The sequence below is a fragment of the Gallus gallus genome, chromosome 1 (assembly GCF_016699485.2).
Source record: "Gallus gallus isolate bGalGal1 chromosome 1, bGalGal1.mat.broiler.GRCg7b, whole genome shotgun sequence".
Classification (NCBI taxonomy): domain Eukaryota; kingdom Metazoa; phylum Chordata; class Aves; order Galliformes; family Phasianidae; genus Gallus; species Gallus gallus.
The window spans coordinates 151,191,929-151,209,361 of NC_052532.1; the positions used below are offsets into that span (position 1 = coordinate 151,191,929).

At 32.7% G+C, this 17,433-nt stretch overlaps 1 long non-coding RNA gene across 1 annotated transcript; it reads left to right on the forward strand.

The window, feature by feature from the left end:
- The first annotated feature begins 303 nt into the window (after positions 1 to 303).
- LOC121106844 lies at positions 304 to 16,830 on the forward strand. The gene is made up of 2 exons (XR_005840012.2): positions 304 to 479; positions 1,028 to 16,830. It is a non-coding gene; the product is annotated as an uncharacterized LOC121106844 (long non-coding RNA).
- Positions 16,831 to 17,433: the final 603 nt, after the last annotated feature.

A 17,433-nucleotide genomic window follows, 5' to 3' on the forward strand; every position in this document is an offset into this window, starting at 1 on the left:
GCCTTGATTGACATGGAATCAGTCTCAATTTTCCATGCAGGACCAAATTGTCAAACAGCAGCGGAGGAAAGAAAACTTAAAAATATAATTGTCATGTAAATTCTTTTGTATTGGACTGAGTATTCCATTCTTCTTTGATTTTAATGAGATACTCCAGCCTGCTAAATTAATAGTTGACTACTTAAGTGAACACAAGCACTGGAGCACAAAAGCACACAATTCCTCCAGAGCAAACTAGCCTTCAGCAATCTGGACACAAGCCAGTTTGTATTTGGACTTTGAGCCTCGGATTTTCACAGACTCAGAGAATTGTAGGAGTTCAAAGGGACCTCTGAAGATCATTTAGTCCACCTCCTCTGCTAAAGTAGGTTTCCTCATGTGGGTTACACGAGAGAGCATCCTGGCAGGTTTTGAATATCACCAGAGGAGTCTCCACAACCTCTCTGGGCAGCCTGTTAGAGTGTTCTGTCAACTACAAGGTAAATAATTTCTTTCTCATGTTCAGGTGGAACTTCCTGTATTCCACTTTTTCCTATTGCCTCTTTTCCTGTCACTGTGTGGCACCAAAAAGATCCTGGTCTCATTCTCTTGACTCCTTTAATTTTTTTTGAATGCATTGATAAGATGATCCCTCAGTCTCTTGTCAAGGCTGAACAGTCACAAATCTCTCAGCCTTTCCGTATAAGGGAGACACTTTGGGCCCCTAATAATCTCTGCAGCCCTCTGCTGGATTCTCTCCAGTAGTTCCCTCTCTTCTCTTGATCTGGGAGCCCTGAGTACTGGACACAGTACTCCTGATGTGGCTTCAGCAGGGCAGAGTAGGGGGGAAGGAGAACATCCCATGACCTGCTGGCTATGCTCTTTTTAATGCACTTCAGGAAAGCATTAGCTTTTTGATGAGAAGGGCACTCTGCTGGCTCACAGTCAACCTGTTTTCTACCACAACATCTAGATCATTCTCTGCAAAGCTCCTTTCCAGCAGATCAGCTTTTAACCCGTACTGATACATGCATTAATTCATCCCTAGGTGTAGAATGCTACACTTGCCCTTGTGGGACCTCACAAGCTTCCTCTCCACCAAACTCTCCAGCCTGTCCAGGTCTTGGTGAAAAGAAGCATATTTTTCTGGTATGTCAGCCACTCCTCCCAGCTTTGTATCATCAACAGACTTGCTGAAGGTGTGGTAAATCCCTTCATCAAAGTCACTGATGAAGATGTTGAAAAAGATCAGACCCAATACTGACCTCTTGGGAGCACCAACAAGACTCTGCACCACTGATCACGACCTTCTGAGCTCTCCTGCTCAGCTAGTTCTCAATCCACCTCCCTGTCCAGTCCTCTACCTCTCATTTCCTAAGCTTACCTAGGAAGTTATTTGACAGTGTCAAAAGCATAGTTGAAGTCAAAGTACACAACATTCACTCCTTTCCCCTCATCTACCCAGCTATTCACAACAGCATGGAAGGCTACCAGATTTCCCCTTGGTGAGTCCATGCTGACTACTCTTGATATTCTTTTCTTCCACTTGCTTGGAGATGACATCCAAAATAAGTTTTTCCATCAACTTCCCAGTGACAGAGGTAAGCCAGACTGACCTGTAGTTTCCAGGGTCCCCCTTCTTGCCCTTTTTGAAGGCCAGAGTGACTTTGTTCTCCAGTCTTTGAGAAACTCTCCTGTTCTCCATGACCTTTCATAGATGATAGAGGATTGTTCAACAAAAACTTCTGCCAGCTTCCTCAGCACTCATGAGTGCATCCCTTCAGGGCTGATGGATTTGTGTGCACTGAGTTTGCCTAGACAATCTCACCACATCCTCCTAGATGTGTGTACCTAGTTTATCTATTGTGGGTTCGGCATTTGACCCAGATATTCACTAATGTTCTTAAAATTTGGGGAGGTTTTTTTGCTAGTTTTTATGGGTTTTGTTTGTTTATTTCATTTTTACTTCAGTCTCGCTGGTATTTGAGTACATATTTCCTTTTCATATGTACTATGGGATATCTTGAACTGCCTCTGATGCCCCTGATTTTGACTTTGCCTGACATTGCCTGACTGGTAAGATAAGAGGATAAGAAAATATTGACAAAATTTGTGTTTCATTGAAAGTTTAAAAAACCAAAGAAAAAACAAAACAACAACAACAACAACAACAAAAAAGAATTAATTTAGTTTGTCATGTGGCCTAATATTTATACTAAAATTGCTAGAATTGCTTAGCAGGATTAATTTAAATTGCTGTAACTATGTTTAGATACTCTGTAGTCTTTAAGGAATCCTAGAATACCTGAGGTACCTGCACAGGCTTAAAATATTTTCTTTTCTGAAATGACAACTGGATTCCAGGTAAGATGCTTTATAATACATTAAATGCTGTAGTTGATTATACTAAGGCATCTTAAGTGTTCCCTGGCTGAATTGTAACAGTTGTATGGTGAGCACAAGAATTTAAACATCTCAGTCTGTAACCAAACTGCAGCTCTTAAAGTTGAGTAAACTAAATCACAGCTAAGCTATTTAACTTTTATATTGCTAAAGTTAAGCATGATGAATCAGACACTAATGAATAACTTACTCAGGATGGAATCTTTAATTAAAAATAAGAATATATACATAAAAGAAGGTAGACAAGGACTGTTCTTCAAATATTAAGATATATATATATATATTTTTTGTCTTGCCAAATCACAACTTACTATGATCAAAATAAAATATTGCAGATTCATGCTATTGATCTTCATTGCAACCTGAAGATATAGACAGATATATATTTGCTTGTAAAAGAAAATCACAACAACAACAATAAAATGAGGCTTTTTTTTGAAAGGTCTTTTATTTTATTGTTATTTCTGCAAGAATGCCCCATTTGTGTCTTCAGGAGAATAATTAACAGATAATTTATGTAATAAATTATTATAATAATGTAATAATTTATGTAATATTGTCCTAGATTAATAGGGGAAAATCTTGCTTACTTTACTAAATTAAATCCAAATAAACAAAATATATGAATCAGTGAATGAAGGTGAAAACTGAAATAGCTAAGCTCCAACTCCTTACTTCTCAGAAAACTTGGCTGAACAGTTAGAAGTAACTGGAAATTATCAACCATAAACTTCTCCAGTCTCTAAATGTGTAGAATGAGTCTATTTTAGGTAGAATCTATAATGCACAGATATCACTATAACCACGACTGACACAATTTAAAAGTCAGATAGACCATATATGTGTTTTTTGTTTGTTTGTTTGTTTTTCTGTGATACGCAGATTATGACGAAAGATCTGTTTCCAGAAATCAGCTATGAACAGGTTTTCTTAGACTGTAGATTATATCTGTCACATCAGATTAGTAGATGTCTCTATTAAGGTGTTTTTTTTTGCTTGTTTGTCATTAAGTTCTGAAAGTGAGTATTAGGAGATTCATTCTGCTGCTTTTTCACATTTTCCTCCTACCAAGCTAGGCACCTTTAGCTTTCTGCATAATGACTGGAGATCTTAGTGTGAACTTTGAAGTCTCAACACAGCATTTTGGAATGCCAAGAACAGATCAACTGCAGACTAAGACATTGAATTTATGCGACTAAATATTGACATATGGATGTGAATTTGTTCTTTAAACTCTCATTAAAGTCAGTGAAGGGCTAATGATTACAGTCAGTGGAGAATAGGAAAAGATGCAACTCAATTTAAATAGACGTTTAACACAAATTTCATTATAAAACATCATTTTTGTTTCCAGACATATCAAATCTGACCTGTATTTGACACTCTAGAAGAACGAAAATCTTTAGTAAGTTCTGAGCCCCATTGGTGTCCTGGATGTCTGAGATACTCCAAGGCATTTCCAGTGGTCATTTACGTGTTAGCAAAAATAAAGTTCTTCACTAAATGTATCTGGAACTTAGATACTTTATTCATCTTGGGACAACTATTTTTGGAAATCTTAATCTTAAAATAAACCCTGTCCATATTTAGAAAGAAATAAAACATGTTTTAAAAGTTTTAGTTCTTGCCATTGACTCTAGCAAGAATCTAGGGCACCTTGTCTAAATATATCTGTAACTATAGACAGCTGCATTTCCTCAAATTAATTCCACACTTAGGTTTTCATACTCCTTTGCTGTAAAATGGCATAGTTTAATTGATCTTGTAGAACAGAGGATTTAGTGTCTTGTCTCTGCCTCCTATCCGTGCTCAACTGTCAGCACATCCAGAAAACACTGCCCCCCCACTGAGCTCCCAGAACCCAAAGGCACCCTCTTACTGAACACAGACATATTTGGTCCCAATATTATGCCTTGTTTTTTGTTTGTTTGTTTGTTTGTTTGCCTGTTTTGTTGTTGTTGTTGTTGTTTTCGGGTTTTGTTTTGCTTTGTTTTTGAAGTTTTAGCTCTTAATCTCTTGTGGACATTAAGAATGTAAATGATAGTATGAAAATATGTATAGTAGTTTCCTATCTCAGGAATAACTCCATTAATATTGCATTTATTTTACAAAGTTGCATATTATTACATAAAATTACAAGGCAAAAAATATGCTTTCCTCTTGAAAATAATTTTGAATCTATGAGAAGGTTTATTGGAGATCTTGAAAGATGAGAGCACAGACTGTTGAGGAGTCAAAACTTATTAGAAAGTTCCTCTGCATGGTTCAGAAGCAAAGTGTGAAGTTCATTTTCAACTTAAAGTCAATAGAATTATTTATGGATTTATAGTAATTAACTATATGGCCTGTTATCTGATTTAAAAAATAAAGAAAGCAATGTTAAAGTGAGAAAGGATCGACCTAAGTTACTTAGTTTCAGAACCATCAGTAATGATTTTAAATCTAATAAACATTGTCATCTGGCTTCTGTCTCTCTTGTAAAAGGCTGTACTACATAAAATCCATTCATAATTCATAGAAAATGATTTAGGAAAAAGAAAAAAAATCAACTTCCCAAAGTCGGTATTGGAAGAGAATTCTTATTTGAAGAGAAGTCTGAGTAGGGTGAAGCAGAATGAGGAATTTCATGTTTTATTTTTCACTACATTAGGCAGCCTGTGTGTGACAAACAAAAACAGATCAAGTTTTCATTCCTAATTGACTCTGATTCCTTATAAATAAGGCATATGAACACAATTAATTAATCAAGTTTTAATCATTTCTGTAATAATATAATACTTCAAACTAGATATTGTACATGACTATCATGTTCAACACCACAATCTCTTGCTCATCAAGTTCACTGTGTTACTAAATTTCACTGATTTGCCCAACAGAATGGTGAAAAAACATTCATTAACTTTTTTTTTTTCATTTCATTATCTAACAAGTTTGAATTTATTGTCTAATTAATGTACCGAGCTACTTCTAAATGATTGAATATGTCTTGGGAAAACTGCTTAAATTGACTGTAGTATTTTAGTAATTTTCCAGTATTTTAAAATCATCACATGGAAAATCAATTACAATATGTAGATAAATCTTCCAAATATGAAGGAATAATTTTACCTTCTCAGTTCAACAGAAATTATGACAATAATGCATTTATTAATGCATTAGTCATGGTGTAAACCTGTAGCCGCCTTATAAAATAGAAATACTTGTTTTGTGCTCCAAGGTTGTGCTGTTTCTAAACTTTCAGACTACATGCATAGCCAAGACTAAAAATAAAAACGACCTCAAGTCTTAATAGGAAAAAGGTAAATATGTAGTGTTATAACTAGTATTACAAATAAATACATAAGTAAATAAATAAAACCACACACACACACACACACACACACAAAAAAAAAAAAAAAAAAAAAAGGATCCTTCATGAATTGCCAGATACGTGGAAGACTTTTCTCCTCTTGTAACCACTTTCTTTCTACTGAACACTATGTAAGTCTTTTTAATATGCCTTTAATATATCACCCACACACCCATATATAAATGATCATAACCTGATTTTACTTCAAAATATATTTCTGCAAAATGATGTTCGAATCAAAGATTATGAGACTCTCTAATAGTCAAATTGATGTTTGTCTATTTATGGTCTTTCCTATTAATCAGCATTCACAAGACATAACTAATTTTGATTTGTTGGTTGGTTTGGTCATATTAAAACTATGCTCCTGTAGGTCTTGTAAATCAAAAATTTCATGTATTCTGTGCAAACAATGTAGTAATTTTGTAATGTATATATCTAGCATCACTTAAGATATCGTAAGGTATCTGAGAAAACTGTATGGAGATGGTAAATGTGACATAGGAGATTTAAGAACCCTCTAGGGAGACAGCTGTAGACCAGATACCATGTTCTAAGACTCGTAAAATGTTGCTGACATCTCTATTAGGGGAAATGAATGAGAAAGACAAAGTTGATCAGCAACACTAATACCAGTTTATTCAAGATTCCTACACAGATCTTATCTTATTCAGTTAGAAAGTTACACTGCTTCTTATTTTTGTCTTCTTTTTTAGTGAATTATATTTTTGCTTTCAGCTAAACTGCATACAGGACTTTTCATTCCTACTCAGGTAGCCTAAATTATATAAGAATTTCAGTTATCTTCTTCTTTTGAGTCTTTCAACCTATAGAACACAGGATTTGAAAGCTTCTAAAAAGCAACAGTAACACTCTCCCTATTAGTTCACCAAGGCACGTCTTTTACACATACACAGACACACACACAATATAAAAAAGAAAATAAAAATGAATAACATTATTTAAAACTACTTTCTCTATTTAAAGTCTTTATTTAAAACTTACATTTCTCTAACAGCAATAAAAGAATGAGATCTCAAAAATATTTATTTTTTCTTTGAAGAAATATACAAGCCAGCTAGAGAAAAAAAAAAATCTTAGAAGTGTATGTAGTTTTAAAATTCATCATGAGGTATTAAAGTAAGTGAAAGACCCTAGACAACTTTTAAAAACCCTTGGGCTGTGTTCTAATGGCTAATAAATTATGGCAGCTATCTAATGCATCTAAAGTAAAAATAGAAACATTTAGAATTATTTCTGTGGTCAATGTAAAGTGAGAGGTATTAACAAAGACCGTTAGTATGGGTGAGATCTTAAGTGTAAGTGTCTAACACTATGCTAAATCAATCAGTGACTAGCCATATAAAAGAAAGGTTAGAATTTTGTGTTAAATTAAACTACATGCATGAAAATAACCCTCAAAAGAAAAAAAAAAAATCAGTTTCTTTTACTTTCACTGAAACTGCCTTCATCTGGAGAGATTGAATGCTTTTGAATATTAAGTTCCAGTCACAAATAGACACTGAAAACTGTAACATTAAGCAGTCAAGTTTGAAAAAGATGGCTTTTCATGTTCAGTGTTATTTATATAGTATTTATAATGTTGTTTTTTTTTTTTCTGACTGCAGGATTTTTTTTTAAATTTTTTTTTTTTCCGTTCTATTAAAGTATTACCTAATATTCCTAGTGAATTATTAGTTATACTAAATAATTTTTCAAGCTGAGGTATATTGAATATTCTGTTGAATTACTTCTACACTTTCTTTTCCAAACTCTATCCGTATATAAGCTAGATTTGTCATATTTCAGTGCACTGTATCTTATCTCTTACATATTTTTCTGCGTACTTGTAGCGTAATATAACAGTACTTAATATTTTTATACGCTGCTTTATCTGTTTGGAAATAGTTTTAGAGGTATGTATAAAAAAGTCATTACCACCAGAGAGGTGAAACCTTACAAAATTTGTTTTCAACAGAAACTATTTCAGATAGAAAAAAGAGTAGATAAATTTAAATATCAGAAAAACTCCTGAAAAAATTGTGATTTTGAGAGCAAGACTCTATGTTTATTCTGAATCCTTTCAAATGTGTATACTGTGTGACATTTCAAACTGTTTATTTTGAACTTCAGTATTCTTATAGAGGCAAATGAATATTCTCCTTATAAGAAAATACTGAAATACAAGCTGGAATGAATCTCATTCATTCACCATCTTCATGAAATATAGTGAATCCAACAGAGTGGATCTTATTTAATTCCATGTATTCAGAATCAGTTCCTAAATTTGTTCAAGTAAAGAAATAGTTGTTTTACTTGACTGGAAAGCAGGGTCTCATCAATATTTTTTGACATATCATGAATTTTCCAGTTAGAAATAATGAATGCATTCAGTCTGTGACATGCCTTATTATATCACAGAAATTAGGGATCAGAAGACAAGCAGTTACAGTTGCCTGTTCAAATCACCTGCACTTTTCTAACCATTTATTAACCAACCAACCAACCAAAATAAACAAATAAATAAATAAATAAAATTATTAACAAGGAATTTTTAGCTATCTATACAAAGATAAACATTTCAAGTATTTGCTTATATTGTTGTGTTTGAGAATGAGAAACAATGTTATAGAATATAGAATTTTGGAAGGTTTTTACCAAATGAGTAGGATTTGTAGCACAAGAAACAGGGAGGAGGGTGAAAGGAAAGGGTGTAGAAGGAAGGTAATGATTCTTATTAATTCACCATGAGTATACAGTGTGAAGTTTCTACAGTGTTGCAAACTTAACCATAAGATCTGAGAATTTACAAGACAGTGTCTCACTACCTACCTATCTTATATATGTATCTATTGCTGTTCTTTAGATCTCTCTAGATGCAATGAGCAAGTAATTCTCTTACTATGAATTGCTTGATACAGTGGTCTGAAATACTGTGGAATGGCTGGCCAGCTCTTCAAAGAGATGTTAGAACTTCTTCATGTGGACTCGTGGTATACCAAGTAAAGCAGCCATGTTGATTCTTATAAATAAATAAAGTAGTTCTCTCAAGGTACCACACTAGTCATGAATAAATGAAGCAAAGGAGTTACTAGCAAAAGTAGGATTTCACTTTTATTGGACACATGTACTTCACTTTGTAGTAAGTGTATTTGAAACAATAGGGTGCTTCTAAATAAAAGTGATAATTTTAGAGTTTGGGTAATTTAGTATATGTAGATGTCTAACATTTAATATTGATTTCAAAGTTTCCACAAGATAATAGTCATTGCTCTTTTCTAACAGTCAGATTTTGTCCTGGAAAACTTTTTCCCCGGGCTAAAACTAAGCATATGTCTCACTGCTGAACAAAAGCTTTAACACAAAGAGGTATTTATTTTTGGTTTAACAAATCTGCAAATGAAAGAGAAAATTATGCTTTCAGAATGATTTTTGAATTCAGGTAATCAAAGAGTTTCATTTTAAAATCAGATTATAAATTATACTGCCGATTAATCTGCAATGTGGCTTAATCTTTTTTATTATCTTAATAAAAAGTAAAATATGTTTTACATCCTCAGTGAAACAGCACTGCAAGTTTTTAGAACAGAGGCTCAGTATGATCGTGTATATTCTCCTGCCTATGTCCACAAGTTAATACCTTGATCTTGTAAGAAACATCATGCAGGCAGAACATGAATTTTAATCACCCTATGCAACTGAAAACATATGTCAATGAGAGATTATTTTAAAGGCAAGTATTTTATTTGACTGTGTTTACCACAGAGAAAATAAGAAAGAAATAGAAAATATAAAAAGAAAAAAAAAATGAAAAAAAAAAAAAAGCACAGCCAAAAGCACTTAATACAGGTAGATTTATTTATTTATTTGGTTGGTTGGTTGGTTATTTATTTATTTTTAGACAGAAAAGACTGTCAAGAAGAAACATGAGTTTCTAGATGTTTTAATTAGGAGTTAAGCAATGTTTCTTTGTAAGCAAGTAAGCAAAAAAGTACTCCTGTCCTTCTCATTCTTCCTTCACATTTTCTGTTTCTTCTTTCTCATTCCTGGTAATTGCAAAACTGAAAACTCAGCAAAATGAAAAATGCAATTATTTAGCTAATATTTATTCTTAAATTATTCTATAGTTATAATTATTACTTTTTAAATAAGTTATTTACATTTGTGCTTGAACCGATATTTTATTACAGGTGTCAAAATTGAAATTACCATAATAATATGAAAGCTAAATTTTTTATAGAATTATTGCTTTAAAAGTCAAATAATATCTGTGTCTTTCTGGTTACTTGATGCCTCTCTTTAGTAAGCTTCATGGTAAGGCTGTGGAAACTTTATAGTTGAATATGAATATTGAATATATCAATAAGTATGTTGGTTTCCAGGAAAATCCATGCAAAACTTTTCTCAATCAAATCAAATCTCTTTCTGAAAATTGCAACACATTGTAATATTTTTAATATCTTCATTTATATTTACATTTGCATCAAGTAATTGAACAACTTTTTTGTTGTTTTTTAAAAAATACCTCTGCTAAGAGGTATCTCTACTCAAGTAGAGATTCATTTTCAAATTTCCTACAACACAAGAAGAATGCTCTATGTGTTGTTCTTAAATCTGTGGTATTTATTTATGGGTCAAAAATAAAGCTTTTCTTTAAAGAAGCTTTTTTTTTTTTTTTTTTCCCCTATTTTTAGTAATGAGAATATATTTCAGCTGGACATATTTAAGCAAGTAGACTTATTTCCAGATCTTTTCATGAAATAACTATAATGAAAAAAATTAAATTATTATTTTTTTTAACTCCGTATGGTTTTGCTGCTTTTTCTGTAAGCAGCAAATAGTTAGCATGCTCTGCTCTCATTACTGGATGCAGAGCTTCAAATTATCAAAACAGTGGAGTGAAAAAGCCTGCAGATACATTTCCTGTTGTCAGAACATTTTCACGTTTGGGGTTAGGTACCTACGTACTGTTTCTTATAGATAATACAAGAAATTTTATTCCATTTTATATTCAGTGTACTAAAGAATACTTAGCTCAGAACGATTGCCATAATATTGCTGTTGTCTGGACATTTGCACCACGAAAAAAATGATCAGAGCTATCACATTATCAGATTATTAGAGATTTTTTTTGTGTGTTTATGTAAGGCGAAAATCTTCTAATACGCTCAACCTACTATCTGCTAATACTTCAGTAAGAATAGGTCTAATCTGGCACAATTTATATGCAAATTTTATATACTTGTAATAAATATGCCACCTTCCACTTAAGATTAATCTTTTCAGATGTCATCATTTATTTTTGGACTGTCCATAGTATTTACAAATGTAATTAACTTAATTTGTTCGCAGGAGAAATTTGAACTATATCAAATAAATATTAGTAACTGCTGATAACACAATCTTTTTCCAGCTAGCTGAAACTTGTATGTTTGTCTCCATTCAAATTTATGAAGAGTTCCAGGAATGGAAATCAACTGACTAAGCACATATTTTTTTTCCCTTAAAAACAATATCATTTTTTTACTCCACTGGAAATAGTGAGTTCTCTTCTCATATGTACTGTATTCCCCTTCAAATTAGTTCTGTAATTTGCTGAGTTCATGGTACACGTGACTGATTTTTTCTGTGTCTTAACTTCATATTTTCTTATGAATATTTTAATTTTAATTAAGACAAGGCATCTAAATCAAACTGTTTTTTTTTTAATCTGCTGATGCGTATTTATATCATCCTTTCTGAACAGTTATGATACTCTGCCTTTTCCGAATTTTAGTGAATTTATAACACTTCCCTATTCCAAATTTCCAACACAGAAAGAAATAAAAACATTGAGTGAGAGACATCTAGGAGGGAAAGGGTGTGAAATTTCTTTTTTTGTGTGTATGTGTGTTTGTCTAGGTCTGAGATATATTCATTCAGTTGGAAAACTGGAAGATGTGTATCAAAAAGTGAGATAAGACAAAAGAGGAGTAAAAATGTAATATATGGATATTTACTGGTACACTGGAGTTTGTGCACAAATAAAATTTAAATTTGGTGAGGAGACATGTAAAACTGTGGAGGGAAGATCAGATGGAAGAAACAGCCTGAAATAGTGTCCTTTGAAACAGTGCCCTATTTCTTCTTCAGGAATGGACAAGAAGGGCAGTACCACTTCAGCATTCCTTAGAATAGTCAAGTGTTGAGGAAAACACTGGTAAAACTAAGCATTATAAAGAGACCAGAGTAAGGGGATTGAATAATTTCCATTAAAAACACCACCACCAACAAATGCACATACACACACACACACAAAAAAACCCTTGTTGATATATTTTGTAGGTTTATAAGCACGTCGTCAGCAATTGCCTCTCATTGACAGGGGAAATAAGCAAAAATAGCTCTCCATTTAAACTAAATTTGTCAAGATGTTCAATGAAATTATGTAAAAGTGACCTGAAGCTTTATTTCTTATTTGTGTTCTCTTAGATTTTGCTTATCTTTTTTTTCCCTTATTTTGTGTAAGTTTCTGTCAATTCTAGAACCTGATTATCTTAGCAAGATTAAAATGAATATACTTTGCACCAATTGTTTAATCTATTAGGAAAGAAAAAAGAAAAAAAAATGTTTTATTGTCAAAGTATGTCTAAGGACTGCCTTCAAGACACAGAGACAAATAACCTCTCTCTTGATAGAGTCAGAAGAGTTCAGTTATCAACAGCTAGGTAGGGATGAAAAACCCTGCAACAAATCTGCCAGCTCCCCAGGTGCTTCAAGCAATTCCATATGTACGGTATGCTGCTTGTCTGCAGCTGAGGCACACATCTAGATGTCCTGTGCTGGGCCATGGGTTGGACATGTCTGATCTAGATTCTTACATGTGAACACATCAGTGTGTTTTCAGCTGCATGCAGAAAAATGAAGACAATCATCCACTGCATGTCTTTCTCCAGAATCTCTTCTTCACAGGAAAATAAGTGAAAATATATTATAAAGCACATAATTAAAGAAGGCAAATACTGCACATTTTCTGCTAAGTAGACAAGATCAGGTATAGGGAATTAATGAGTAAATATAACATCTCAAAATGTCTATTCAAATATAACATCACAGAAGTTTTTGATGAGGAAGACAGCAATGAATATATATGAACAATGTAATGAGAAATATTTTTAATACTTTGAGTGATTGCTTTATCCACAGAAAACGAATATTGTTCATAATGCAGCACAGTTACGCTGAAGATTTTAGAACAACATACAGAAAGTTGAGTAAAAAAGAAGGAAAAAGGAGGATTTATCCAAAATACATATGCAGTATTAAAAAAAATAATAAAAAATAAGAATTGTTTTCCAGAGTTGAATACAAATGGTTTACTGTTAAATTATATAGTTATCTGATCAGCTCAATGAGATATATTTAAATGTCTCTACATGTATGCTCTTCATTTTTTTCATGCAGTTAAAATGAGAACAAAGAATAGATAGATGCCATAAAGTGCCTGAGGCTCTTATAGTATTATGAATTTGCAGAAGAACAAAATGGTCTGCTGAGGACACCTGTCTTTCTGCGTCTGTGCAGAACCATAACTTTTGTATTTAAAGTAAATGTGGAATAGAAAGCAGATCTCACCAGATCTCATGTGAGTTTGCCTCAATTGCTCGTATCAGAAAAGGAGCACGTGTTCAAGCCATCTTGCTGCAACTTAACACTGCAGGAACTATTTTACTCTTAATTGACTTTCAATGCAGATAGCTTTCCCCAATACTTTGGTCATCCTACTGCAAAGCCAGGATTGAGAAACATCTTTGGCATTCTCCAAAGACTGCAGACGAACTCTAGTGGCAGTCTGGTGTCCTGCTTCAACATAAAGATCCTATGTTTAAGTAATGTTTAATTACTACTTTCTCAGGGACTAAGGCTTTTCCATAATGACTTCAAAGATATTTTTTTCTTTTCCTAAGTAAAATATGATACACAAATAAATATCTCTATTAGAAAGGATGTTTGATTAAGAAACACTCAATTTATTAATATTGTTAACATATTTATTTTTTAAAGAGATTTGTGAAGGCTTAGCTAAAATATTTTCTTTTATGCCAGGAAACAAATTTGTGTCTCACTTTGAAACATGAGAGTTATCAGTTCAACATGACACTTCCAAGAAGAGAAAGAAGCTCAATACATGAGCTTAAATTTTGTTTCTTCATCAGGTTTTGCTATGTATAATCTTTTCTCTTCAACGTATTGTATTGGTGATGCTATATAAGCAGGAAAAAACTGTGTTTTTATGACTTCATGTACAAATGTCTGCTGACAGGCTACATTCACATCATTTACCCTGTATGATTAGACTAATGTATCTTGTTGACATGGAAGTTGGTTTTGCTGTTGACAGTGAAAAGTGTACCTCTTTCTACTATCAAAGTAACTCACTGTTTCACTGTTAACCTGCTCAAATCCATACATCTTATTTACTGCATGTAGAAAGAAGAGGTGAAAGTATAATATGAGGCTGTTCCACCATGCAGTGCATGAGGATGTATGCAAAGGACTTTTCAGGTATAAGAAATATCAGAATTCAGAACGTCTGTAATTAGGATGCTTTCTGATACTATATAGATAATAATGATCAAAAGCCATTGAAATTAACAGCAGTCTTTCCAATGTTTACAGTAGGTACATGATCAGGTCTATTATACATATGTACAGATAATTTGTATATTATGTACAGTACTTAATTGATCCCCAAACAAAACTTGTCTTTATATTTATTGAACAATTGTAGAATACATTGCACTGATTCAGAGGACTTCACTTTAATAAAAAGTGAATCAGATTCTTAAATGAGAGAGATAGAAGGTTAAAACACCAGAGAAAAAAAAAATAGTGACTAACAAGACTGTAAATTTACTTTATATGTAGAAACGATCCTGCACACTACTGAAATAGATGCTCAGTCTACTTAATATTGTTGGTCAAAAAATTACATTTTTAATCAGTTGGGCAGTATAGAGTATCTTTTTTGTCTGTTTTCAATGTACTTTATCTACACTTTATACTAGTCTCATTAAAATGATGTCAAATGCATGTATATGCTTCATAACCAAAATCAAATCAAATGATGTAATGATATAAATACCTGAACAGAAGCAATTAGATAGGAGAAAATTTTTGAAATTATTTTTGAAATTTTAGGACATATAGAATTTACAGTCTCTGTATTCTATTGATTTTGCACTTTAGCATTCACTTCCTTACTGTAAGCATCTATATAATAATTACAATAAACTATCCTTAGATAATATAATAAGTTGCCACTAAGTGAATCTTACACATCACTGCTGAAGGAAGGAAAAATGAGTATAAAGGCATTGTTAAATCTGAAAATGAGGAAATTAATTTGAATTGCATAATAATCATGTTGAAAAATAGCAGTATAACCCACAATTTAATGTGTAATTGTACTTCCCCATGAACTAGGACTAGCAAATATGAGGACAAATGAGGTGTAAAATAAAAATGTTAAAATTTGTTATTGATCCCATATTAAAGCAACAGTGATGACAGAAATAAAAACATAGGCAGCAATATAATATACACTATTAGAATAAGATGGATTACATGGTGTATGGCTAATATGTATATGACTCTTCTAAATGATTACAGCTATTAGCTTGGATCTGCCTGAAATTAATTTTAAATAATCCTTTTTTGTTCCTTTTTGCATTTATCACATGAAATAAATTCTGAAAAATAAACATGAAAAGAATTTCAGATAAAATTTAATGTGTTTTATGGTATCATTAAATAATAATAATAAGCCACTAAATTGTCAAGAGCATATCCTGCTTTCCTAACAAGCTTTTCTGTCATATTTGGTTGCATATAAGTGGAATCTCTGACTTCTAATCTTTTCACTACATTTCAATTCAAATATTTTTGTGAAATATTTTCTTCTTTGTGAACACAGCAGTTACACGACTACATGGTTATCTAACTTGATGAAGTTACCTAACTTGATGTAGTTACCTAGCTTACTTCAGCATTCAGCATACAAAAATCTTTTAAAATTTACTGCTAATATAGGCTGTAAAGTTTCCACATAATTTAAAGATAATGTTTATTGATTTGAGGGCGTTAATTATTTTTAATTTTTACATATTTGTATATATATTTCAAATGCAAATATATAAAATACATGTTTGAATATCTGGCTCCTACTATTCTGTGCAAAAATAGAAGATGCTAGTTGACAATATTCTCTTTAATATAGAAAACGCATCTGAATATCATTATGCACTGGAGTATTTCTAGTACTGAAGAAATGTACGATACCTTTTAAAGCATTCTCTACACAGAATCTGTTTATCTAGGTTTTAAAGGTCACTGAGAGGGACTGAAGTTAGCATGTGAGCTGCTAGCATAAACATGAAGTCTGAACTTGGAAATTTGATATTTCATTTAATAGCATAGTTAATGTCTCTGTCCATTTAGGGGAACCTTTCCTCTGGTTAAACATTTATCTGAGTAGGATCACTCTTCAAACTATAGTATGAGATGGATATGAAGATATCTAAAGTTCTCCGAAAGTAATGTCTCCTATTTATTTCCATAGAAACTACAACAGGTCCAAAGTACATAATAACATTAGTTAATAGAGCAGGTTCTCTGCTACAAAAGATTATTTTTCAACATAGACACCATCATTAGCCATGCACTTCTGTCAGTAATGAAAAAGAGTCTGCATGTCGCACTCATAAAGTTCTGCACCAGTAGAGATGACCCTCTGTTTCATATGTTTTATGACAGTGTCCTTGCTGAAACACAGCACCCACTGCATCGCTGTACTAACATTCACTGTTTGGTCTCCATAAAGCCTCAATGAGAGTAAATGGGTGCTATTTTTTCTACATGGAAGAATTCAGTGACACACTTTTGCTTCTTATACACTTCCATATCTGATGTCATTTTGTCAAAGTGTCCTTTTGCTATCATCTGTTACTCAGCAACAAAATTTAATGGAATACTGGTGGGAAGGTTCAACCTCTATTGCCATACCACCATTTGCCTCTGATGTCATGGAACAACATGATAAAACAGAAGGCGTTACTTTTGGAGCAGCCCTTGTATGTACTGTGCTTACAATTTTTTTTCTTGTTTGCTTGTTTAGGTATTTTTCTTCAGAAAGTGGAAACTTGGAATTATTGTTGATTACAATTTACAAGAATTTAAGCTCATGTTTTACAGCTTGAACAGTACAGTTGTCCCTTTCTCCATCATTTTATAGATCACTGTTCAAGGGTATGAAAAACTGAGTCACATGGTGATTAGTCAAGAGGCAACATGAGTCTGCTGCATGCAATATCGTGGGAGAAAAAGAAAAAAAAAAAAAAGTTTCTAGTCACTAATCCCAGTGTTTAAAGTCCTACCTACCGATGCTATATTCATTACTGGATTGAAAAGAACATAGAAAGGAGGAATTAGCAATGAAATCTTCTACTTGCTAGACATCATCATCTCTGTTTTAATGAAAACAGCACATTTTTTCTTAGTTTCAGTTTCTATTCTACAATTAACAAATGAGGCTCCTGATATGGTCCAGTCTGAAATTCAATATCCTAAGTGGAATATTGAAACATGTTGATTTATCACTCTAAATAAATAGAACACACTGTGAAAAGTAAGTACTTTTCAGACTGGGAAGCTAACAAAATGAA